Raw genomic sequence first — 8,439 nt, 5'->3', positions numbered from 1 at the left:
TCTACTTCATCCGCCCATATAGAAATTTCATTACCATCCCAATCACCCGATACGTTTTCCGCTGTACTAGTAAACTGACTTATCTAAACGCCACATTCCTGACTAGCCATTCTTAAACAAGAATTGCAGATCGCAAGCCACCTTTTTCAGTTCAGTACAACATAGATGCATAACAGCACAGGTTCGAGCGCACTCGCCTTTTGCAGCTGGAAATCCTTGGCTTGCTTGACACGTTCCTTCCTTGTTCACTGTGCCCAGTCGTCCAGCCCGGCCCGGCCAACTGACGAACAAAGCAAAGCATCAATCATTAACCATCCACCATTCACAGGGACATCGCCACCTATCACAGGCAGTCACCCATCCAAGTACTAACCTACCCAACAGGGCTTAATTTTGGTGATCGGACAAGAACTGGTGCTTTCCCTGTGGTATGGTCGTAGATAAGAGAAAGGGGTGAAAATTTGGTCTTTTAAACGAGCCACCAAAGCAGAAGCAAAGCAATAATACCAACAAGCAATCTTTTAGCAGGCATTTCTTGACTTCTCTGCAAGTTGTATGCACGTGGAGAGCGAATGTTGATAACATAGCCATTGCTTTCTGCCTGTGTCTGTAGTGCTAATGTAGTAACAGAGTCATTACAGGTCTTTAACATGTTGCCTCGTTTTGGAGGGTAAAAAGGTGTTTGACACTGCCATTAGGAGGAAAAAATAAAAATGTACATTGTGAATGATAGAGAAGTTAGTCAGATGTGAAGATCACGTGTTTCTTCTGAATATCTAGGAAATTCCGTAATAGCACAGCAAATGCGTCCTGCTTGACAGAGCCTTGGAGGACAGCCCATGTTGTGTTTTCCTTGGGGTTTCTAGCACCGATTTTCCTGGTTTTGTCAGTGGTGTAATCTCCATGCTTGTAGTGCAGCTAATATCCCCGACATGGGTAGAATAAATCACTAGGCACTTTTTTCATAAGGAGGGTTCTTGGACTTCCCACTTTATCCATCGCCGACATAAAGTGACCTAGGCCGGACAGGGGAGAAATGGAATCTGTTCAGGGGAGTAGGGCTGGCCGATCCAGTGGAGCCGTTACCTGTTTACTCGCTCTCATTCACAGTAGAAGTTGCAGGAGTCATTGATTTTTTATGGGGGCGTCCCTGCTTGTCGTCACTCTGTGAGGGGGTAGGGATGTCATGTTTGTGCCCCCTACTGGTCTTCAGCACCGCGATGGCTTCTTCCTCCCGCTCGAGTTGAGCGCACCATTTCCGAGTTTCCTCTTCGGTTTCCTGTTTATGAAGCGAGTCTTGTGTTCCCGCAGCAGCAGCAGAGGCGTAAGATTGTCGCTCTGGCTGGGTAAAGAGGTCAGGGGATATAGCAGCATCGATGTCCTCATGTTGTTCACCCCTGGTCCCAGGGTCTTGTTGGGGAGGGGGGTTCAGTTTGGCACCTCTGGACAGTTTTTGAGGATGTGGTCCGTTGACTGGCATTGGTGAGATGTCACCGGTTAACCAGAATACTTCAACCCAATTTCTACGCCGCCAAGGACCACGCATTTAGGGATATTGCGCTTGATTTTATTAAATTGTATGGCTCTGATGCCATTTTTGATATGAGTGTAACCTTCATTAAAATAAAGGTGACAGACAGTTTTAGATTTCAATTCACTGTATGTGCCGAGCAGATTTAGCAGCTCATCATTGGGGAACTCGACGGACACGAAGACTGACACGTGTATACTTCGCTGGCCTAAAAGGCAAAGCGATTTGTGACTATTCTCGTACCCCCGAAAAGGGGAACGATGCCTTTGATATCACCGGAGAAATCTGGCAGAGATTTAGCCAACTTGTGGGCGTCAATTTTTTTAATCTCATCATCGGCAATAAGGTGAACAGTACCCCTGTGTGCGGATTGCACCTGCGGTCTGCTAAGGGGCATGGCGTGGCGTGACCAGGTCACGTAAAGAAAAGCACACCACTGTACTCACCACCAGTGTTGATTGACGCGGTGCAGAGAAAAACGCCAGACGTAAGTGTCAGGAGGAGGCTTTCTTTGATTTCTTTCTTTGATTGAATGAAGGTTTCTTCCCTGAGGGAAAGTGGGCTGCACTCGGAGGTAGTGCTATACTGAGGGAACCCGTGGCTGGGATGAGGCAAGCCTCTTTTCCACAGCCCAGTTCCAAAAATCAGTTTAATATATGAGCTGCTCAATGAGCAGTGTATCAGGTATTAAGCTGATAAGAACAGATTTTTAAGTTTTGAAATGAGTTTATTCACAATAAACTGCTAAGGTACATGATAAAAAGTGCAAGGCACATGGGCTTTGTCCCTCACATATAGCTATGTATCAATATAAGTGTCTAAGAAATTACAAGAAATATTCAGAAGTGTTCGGAAGTATTCATTAAATGTTCGGGAATGTTCATTAAATGTTCATTGTTCGTTATGTATTTACATATATATTAAGCTAAAGTGATCATTTAACGGTGATAATTTGTCTATTATAACGTAATATTTAACCATATACAATATACAAAATCCGGAGTTAGCTCCTGCGCCAAACCTCCAACACAATCTCCTAAGGGGGCTCCTGAGGAAACCAGCCAAAGTCCCCAACAAAGGGGCCTATGAACAGGCAACGACCAAAGCAGTCTGCACACAGATTTTGAATATGTCAAACTATAAGAAAATGCGGTAAGAACAGTTAAAAACAAACCAAAGCGAAGACTCCCAGGCGGACAGAAAATTCCAATTTGACAGACAAAAATGATCTAAAGAAATTCATTTAAGAATATCAGTTTTAATATAGGGAATAATAGTGCGGGAATCTTTGTTTCCATTATGAAAAGTAGATTTGTTTCGAAATTTCCAAATTCCATAAAGAACTGTTTTAATAACAAAACCAGCCAAGTGTGCATTTCTAGAATCCACACATGGCCATTGAAGAAAGAAAACAAAAAGACAATTAGGAAGAAAAGTCACACCAAGAAGAGAAGACAAAATAGGTGTAAAGTGTGACGAAACAGCCTTCACGCGAGGACAATTAAGAAAACAATGGCCGATTATTTCTTTTCGAGAGCACGACGCTCAGTGGTCAGAGTTAATGTAACCCCAGGTCTTCATGGAATCGCGCACTTTGACCGCTCGCAGAATAATAAGCCATAATATATCATTTTTAAAATTCTCACAAAAACCATCGCAGACAAGAGACCAATGGCGATCCAAATCAAAACCGATAGATAAGAAAGAAACCCAATAGAGATGAATGACAGGCGAGGACGATTTTTCCATAAGGAGGGTAGAATAGCATTTCTTTGAGGTTAAGACAAAATCAAGCCAGTCTTGGCAAGACAAAATCTTGCAAAGACTGTCTGAAACGGAAAGACAATTTGAATAAAAGGGCGTTAAAAATTGTGCACTCAGGGAGGAGTTATCCCAAAGAGAACTCCACTCCGATTGGAAAGAAGATAACTTGGCGCCAAAAAAATACTTAATGAGATAAAAAGACTGAATCGGCATTGCAACAATTAGAGATAATAGATGCTAGCTTTCAGGCATCCGCTTTGACCTTAAAATTGACTATGCCTAACCCCCCCTTAGAAAGTACTGATAACGCGACTGTTGACTTACAGTTTCAATACGACACCCCCAAAGGAAAGGCCAGATTAAGTTATTAACTTCAGTAACAACCCATTTAGGAACAGAAAGAATAGTAGGAAGATATAATAATTTACTAATACCTAACGTATTAACAATTAAAGATTTACCAACTAGAGATAAAGAACAAGATTTCCATAAGGTAAGATGATTTTCTAACTTTTTAAGTTTAGGCTGCCAATTGTCAGATTCAGTATTTTGTCTGAAGACCACTCCCAAGATTTTTATTTTTGAGACCCACATGAGGCCAAATGGTTGATCAGTCTGTGGGCACCAGACGCCCAACCACATGGCCTCCGTCTTAGAAATGTTGAGTTTGGCCTCAGATCCCTGCTCATAAATTTGAATTACTTTAAAAAGAGTCTCAAGAGAGCAAACAGATTTAACTAGACTGGTCGTGTCATCAGCCTAAACCCCTACTTTATATTGAGAACCTCTAGCACCAGGCAGGAGAAAGCCTTCGATTTCAGCGCACAAACAAATTTTGCATGCAAGAGTTTCAACACAAAGAATGTACAACGTCGGAGAAAGGGAATCCCCCTGGCGACCCCGCGAGATAAAGGGATCGGCTTTGTAAGCCATTCATTAACAATCACATGCATATTAGCACCATTATAAAAAGTATTGATCCAATGGCAAAAAGAAGGACCAAACCCAAATCGAATTAAAAGATTCGTCAAAAAGGTATGATTAACAAGATCGAAGACTTTCTCCTGATCGAGACTTACTAAGATGCCGGTTTCACCAGTACGACCAATGTAGTCTAAGATATCTCTAAGAGCGTGAAGATTTAAGGAAATTTTTCGTCCGGGAACAGGACATGTCTGGTCAGGATCGACAATGAATTGCAAAACTTTAGAAAGGCGAACAGAAATGGCTTTAAAGCAAATTTAATAATCGACATTGAGGAGGGAAATTGGCCTCCAATTTTTAAGAGACTTCCGATCTCCTTTTTTAAAGATCATGCGAGTATTACTCGTTTTCATGGAATCACACATCTCGCCAGCTTTAAAACAAGCATTGTAAACAAGAATTAAGTGAGGCAATAGAACATCCCAGAACTTTTAATAGAATTCAACAGTTAAACCGTCAGGCCCAGGAGATTTGTTTGTATTCATGTTTTTAACGCCAAAAGAAATTTCATCAATTGTCATTGCACTGTCGCACAATGAGGATTGATCAGACGAAAGCTGGCAAGGAAGAGAAGACAAAAGATCATTTTGGAAATTCAAATCAATGAATTCTTTAGAAAACTAGGAGGAATAGAAATCGACATGTGCCTGCTCAATTTCTTCTTGGGAAGAAACTTCGGCACCAGACAAATTATAAATTGATGACATGTGGCTCTCTTGAGCATCAGAAGATTGTAATTGAGAAAAATAACGAGTAGGACGTTCACCGTCTTCAAGCCATTCAGTGCGACTATGAACGGAAATTCCTTCAGCTTCTTTAGTATAAATGGCCTTTAGATGGCATTCAACGTCATGAATTGAATCAACAACAGAATTGTCTCCGTCAACCAAATATTGACGAAGACTGATTAATTTGTTCGTTAGGAAAACGATCGCGACATAGTTGACGTCGTTTTTGGCGGGAAAAAGAAATCGATTCCTCCTTGATGGAAACTTTTAAGAACTCCCACCAATCTTGAGGAGAAGCAAAAGAAGCGAAATAAGAAATGTGACTTTGAATTAAACTACGGATATTATCACAAAAACTTTTATCATCGAGAAGCGAATTATCAAATTTCCATACCCCTGGGCCACGTTTAATGGCATCAGGGATTTGAAAAACAAAAGAAATGAAGTCGTCATCGGAAAGCAGGCAAGGTGAGATTTCACATTGACAGTCAGATGTAAACAAGTCTTTGGAAACAAAGAACTTGTCCAAGTGGCTGCCAATTGAATAATCGTGATTTAACCAAGTGAATTTGCACACACGGGGATGTAATTTACACCACGCATCAACCAAGATAAAATCAGATTTCAAAGAGCTACATTTGTTGGCGACTGAAACATTAGCACCAAATTTATCAAGCGCACTGTCATAACAATTAAAGTTGCCCCCGATCACAAGAGCAGATGCAGGGATAAAACATTTCTGAACAGACTCGTAAAAAAATTTTCGATCAGTAAGATTGGTGGGAGCATAAATATTAACAAAATTAATATCAACACCATCAACCCTGACCAAAATACTAATTAAATGCCCATTGGAGTCGTTTTTCCAAGATACAATTTCATCAGAACATTTAGGGGAAATTAAGATAGCAACACTGCCCTGTTTTCCAATTGCGGGGGACCAGAAGCTACACCCTAACCATCTGCAAGAAAGAGCTCTCATGTTTACCTCAGAGCTAACTAGTGTTTCTTGAACAAAACAAATGTCGCAGTTGGATTTTTCAATGAGATCAAAGAGGAGATTATTATTAAGGGGATTCCCCAAACCCCTCGCATTGATAGTTAAGACTTTGAAAGTATCTTAGAAAAAGGACAAAAATATATAGGAACACTAATCTTTATATTTCCTGCCTTTCTTTTGTTTCCTTTTTTCTTTAGGAAGAGCATCTGTTTGAGTTTGGGCTTAACGTTTTAGATCACAGGTAGTTTTCATCCACGATGAGGGGGAAGAAGAAGAACGTGGTTTACCAGAGACTAAAGAAGGCGACGTAGGTTTACGAAGAGCAGCAACTGCTAGAGCCTCAGGGATCAGAACAGGAGTACGACAGGAAATTCGTCGACAGATAGAACTGGTGGAAGGGTTGGCAGGTGAAGGATCGGCAGGCGGAAGATTGGCAGGTGGAGGATTGGCAGGCGAACGATCAGACGGAACGTCAATAACAATAACATCAGGCTTGATGAGACCTTGGGAGTCCAGAACGTGTTGTGATTGACTATTGCCAGGTTGAGGATTAACAACACATGAAGAATTAGCAGGTTGAGCATTTGGCGGCGATTCAGATGGTGTGAACACAACAGGAGTTTCAGCAGCAGATGGAGGAACAGAAGACGATGAGCTAGCAGGAGTAGCAGTAACAGGTGGTGGTCCAGCAGTGTCTGCAGGAGATGGTTGTTGAGTGTTGGAAGGTAGAGCGGCGGCCAAAGGGAGTTCTTCGACAGCATCAACATAAGCATCAGACAGGTCTGATTCGTCGGCCCATGAGAAGAAGTCACCAGAATGAGTTTTAAAAGAAGGATCACTAACGTCAGAGGCATGATCATCGTCATCGGTATCCTCAACATTTACTGGAGCACACTCATCTGTGGGTTCACGAAAGACAACTGGAGAGACCCAGAAGTACCTGCATCAGCTACTAACATGCCCATCCTCCTTGCAAAAATGACACAGGGGCGGTGCAGGACAACAATTAGCTTCATGACCAATATTTTCGCAGTTGAAGCACACTTTGTGATCATGGACATTACTGAAGTGACCAGGTAGATAACATTTACGGCACGGAAGAGGCTCACCAGCATACTTCAGGAAAACTTGGTATTTACCAAAACGAAGGAAATTTGGCATGGGCTTGATGATTCTAACACGATAATGATGCAGACCATTGTAGATAGCGCAAAATCAAATTTCCCACGACGATAACGGATGACTTCACAGTAAGGTGCGAGGCGCTTTCTCATGGCCCAATCGCTCAATTCAAAAGGAGCGTCATAAATAGTTAGAAATGTAAGGGGTCAGTCAATGTCCTGGATGGCGTAATTTTCATTATTGATCCAAATGGAATTCAGTCTTAAAAATTTTTCTTTAGCGACCGGAGAATTAAACGTAACAACAACTTCACCATTCGTTTTTCATTGCAGACACTGGATCTTGGCGGCATCAACACTTGCAGCTTTAAAGAGGTTAAAAACCGAACGGGCAGATGTGAATCGAGAACATGAGAACAGGGCAGATTGAGGGCGTTTTGCCATATCATTAGCTACGAAGCGACGCCATGGTTGCACGGCGTTCTCAGCCGGACCAGCCATTCTCGTCGCCCTAGAGGCATAGGTTTTGCCATCAACAATGGCACTATTACGAGCCCCAGCTTCTAAAGTATTTGGTTGAGGCACAGAATTGGCAGAAGAAACGTTATTTACTTTAACACTTATATTTGCATCAACAGATGAGGCGACAACAGAAGGGACGCCAACAGTGTTATCTCCACGGACAGCATTTTCTCGAGGGAAAGCATCAGCAGAACGTACATCATTAGTAGACTCGCTAGGGACATCAGCATTGACAATAACACCATCAGACACTTCCATATTCGTATCATCTGAAATTAACATACCACAATCCTTCTGATTTTCCATTTTTACAAGGATAGGGCGACAAACTAACAGATGCCAAAAACAATCCCACAGCAGGATCGCAGCCAAAAGGGTGAGAAGCGATACCAGACCTTCCCTCCCCTAGGAGGGTGGTCCAGGGTTTCCCCCTTTGAGATATGGTGGTCAATATGCTGCCGACTGTAGGCCGACGCTATGGAGCAAGTTGCCGTAGTAGACGCACTTGTTCTAAAGCACAAGTCCACAGAAATCAGCAGCGAAGCTGATAACGTCCCTCCAGGGGTGAGTGAGATCAAACACCTTTTCGCCCTCCAAAACGAGGCAACTTGTTAAAGACCCATAATGACTCGGTTACTAAGATAGCGCTACATACACAGGCAGAAAGCAACGCCTGTGTTATCAACATTCACTCTCCATGTCCATACAACTTGCAGAGAAGTCAAGAAATGCCTGCTAAAAGATTGCTGGTTGGTATTATTGCTTTATTTTTGCTTTGGTGGCTCGTTT

At 42.3% G+C, this 8,439-nt stretch overlaps 1 non-coding gene and 1 pseudogene across 1 annotated transcript; both read right to left on the bottom strand.

Moving 5' to 3' along the window:
- Positions 1–2,083: 2,083 nt before the first annotated feature.
- LOC145466386 (U2 spliceosomal RNA) lies at positions 2,084–2,276 on the bottom strand. Its single transcript, XR_014041875.1, has one exon. It is a non-coding gene; the product is annotated as a U2 spliceosomal RNA (small nuclear RNA).
- Positions 2,277–5,589: 3,313 nt separating this feature from the next.
- On the bottom strand, positions 5,590–8,119 carry LOC145486741 (uncharacterized; annotated as a pseudogene).
- Between the last annotated feature and the right edge of the window lie 320 nt (positions 8,120–8,439).

This window comes from Orbicella franksi, chromosome 1 (assembly GCF_964199315.1).
Source record: "Orbicella franksi chromosome 1, jaOrbFran1.1, whole genome shotgun sequence".
Classification (NCBI taxonomy): Eukaryota; Metazoa; Cnidaria; class Anthozoa; order Scleractinia; family Merulinidae; genus Orbicella; species Orbicella franksi.
This window is presented reverse-complemented; position numbering and strand designations above follow the sequence as displayed.